Source organism: Leuciscus leuciscus, assembly GCF_965113295.1.
Source record: "Leuciscus leuciscus genome assembly, chromosome: 13".
Lineage (NCBI taxonomy): Eukaryota > Metazoa > Chordata > Actinopteri > Cypriniformes > Leuciscidae > Leuciscus > Leuciscus leuciscus.
In genome coordinates, this window is record NC_138737.1 from 42,501 (window position 1) to 45,000 (window position 2,500).

Sequence of the window (2,500 nt, forward strand, 5' to 3'; positions counted from 1 at the left end):
TAGATCGCACGAGTTTATAATAACGCGCGTGATTCGAGGAGCGCGTTCATATTATCACTAATATCGCGGCTCGCGCGACGCATATGTGGCAGTATCTTAGCAACGCCTCCGCTAGCCGCTGAGCTACTGTATGCTAACGGAGAGAAACACACACCAATGACGAGCAGATGAAAACAGCGGAGAAAAACACAAGAATGAATAATCACTTTCGCTGCTATTCACATTCCAAACGTGTGAAAGCTGGTGTCCGCGCTCGCGTTGCATGACGGACAACAGAAGCGTCTGATCGCGAGACTGATGAAGGAAAACCCTTACCTGGAAACCCTGCAGGAATCTGTGGCGCACACACATGCAGTGTTCGTTCTTTTATTGGACTTTCCTGCGATCGCTTATGTGCGAACGTCTGTCTTTTCTTCCAGCCGGCTCATGCGTCACTTCCGCTCAGCCAGCGCGCGCCCCTCAGTGACTTCCGGCCTGGCTTATATCCGCGCGCGTGACAGAGCCACTAATGCCATCGAGGTTCATTAAAACTAAAAGTTCAATATTGATCAAACAGGAGGTACACGTTGACAATTAACCCTGCAAAGTAAACATTTATGAGCCGAATGAGACGAAGAGCCTTTACAGTTTCTAGAAAACTCTACTCATAAATCTCCAAGGAGCCATAGGAGATGTTTTCTTTATTGAACACCAAGAAGAACAAAAGCAAAGTTTACATCAATGGCATTGATACATACAGATAAACAAGTATTAAGCTGGGCACATATCAGTTAAAAAAATAATTATATATATATAAAGGAAATTGCAAAGAAAAAGAAAGAAAGAAAGAAAGAAAGAAAGAAAGAAAGAAAGAAAGAGTCTCTTAGTATTCCAACAAATGTCTGGGCCTTTTTATTTTCATACATTCCTATGATGGGTTAGTCATTACAAATAAAGGCTCTTTTAAATACAGAAAAAATAAGGTTTTGTCTTCATACATTTGCATTTATGAATGAAACATGTGCCAGAATCAACATTACATTAATAAAAATATATATATATATTTATCATCCAACATTCCAAACACTGTGTTTCCTAGCAACAGTGGGCAGGGAATGAATCTTTGTCTCCAACCAATAAGACATATTTTCCCAGTGGAAAATTCACTTGATGGGAAAATTTTATATTTTAAAGTTTCCTTTGCTTTGGGAGCCACTGGAAAGCTAATATACTGTATTCACAATTGTTTTACAAATGGTTTATCATAAACTTACAAAATAGCATTATGATATAGAAGTGTCAGATATAATATAGACCTGAAACGAGTGAAGAGGTTTGTTGGGAAGCCCTGAAGTCATAGAGCGACGGCAGTTCACCAGATCTGACATGTTGACAGAAGTTATTATATATGGGTGAATATCTTTATGAAACTTTTTGGAATGGCATTTAAAACACGCTCAAACACGCTCACATTACAGATCATCGTTAGCACAAAAATCCTCATCCATTAAATGAAGAACTGACCGAACTCCTCTTTCAAGCCGATCAGGAACAGACGCATCTATCATAAATCTATTGTTCCTTCGGGTGAAGTTGTGGTGATATAATAAGGTCCATTATAACAAAATCTGCTGGTTAGAGGAGGATCATTTGATTGGCAGTCTGGAAACAGCAGGAATCAATTCCACCCAATCTTCTACTAATATCTCTGGGAATGCAGATCCAGTTTCATTTCTTATAAAAATGTTGATCCATTTGACCTTCAACATTCCATTTACACAGTAAAAGTCAAAGGCTTGTTAACCACCATCTTCATAATCTTGTGTAAGTTGTGCTATAGTGCACATGTTTTCTCCATAAAATTGTAATTAATTTGATTAATGGTCTTATTATCTCTATTAGAAATGGAGAGACAAAATGCAGGACATACAAAAATACTTTCTATATTAGTTAAATAAATCCTTCCAAAAATATACAAATTCCTTTGCATTCATTCCATCTATTCCAGACATTTGGCTTTTCCATCATGACCTCATCCTTAATGTTTATGCCTAAATATTTGACACTCGTAATATTATATGCCGGTTTAAGTGGTTATTCATGTGTGGGAATAATCTCACATTTGCCAATGTTGAGCTTTAAACCTGAAAATGTGGAAAAATAATGAACAATCTCAATGACTTTAAGAATCTGGGCCCGTATTCATAAAGATTCTAAGAATCCTCTAAGAAAACTCTTAATTTAGCTTAAAAACTTATACGTAGGAGTCTTAGCTTAAAAGCGATTCGGGACCGATCTGAGAGCAACTCTGAGTAAGGAAAAGACAAAAACTTTCATCTTAGTAAGGAGGCGGGGTTGACCCCGTTGCTATGTATGACACAATCTTTTGAAGACTGTGATTGGTTGGTTGTCCAAGAAGGAAAAAAAAAAAGTGATTTTAAGTATAGGGTCTATTCTAAGCCTTCACTTTGAAATTACATGCGTAATTTTTCCTATTTTACCGTTCTCACACACACACACA

The 2,500-nt window shown here is 37.4% G+C and overlaps 1 protein-coding gene across 2 annotated transcripts in view; it reads right to left on the reverse strand.

The window, feature by feature from the left end:
• Positions 1-475, reverse strand: part of spats2 (spermatogenesis associated serine rich 2) — a 19,572-nt gene extending 19,097 nt beyond the window's left edge. Inside the window, exon 1 of one of the 2 annotated variants that reach the window (XM_082187548.1) lies at positions 316-475. The gene's annotated coding sequence lies outside the window, so the exon portion shown is untranslated. Of the gene's footprint in view, positions 276-315 lie in introns of those variants that run through there. The other variant, XM_082187550.1, reaches the window with a different exon arrangement.
• Between the last annotated feature and the right edge of the window lie 2,025 nt (positions 476-2,500).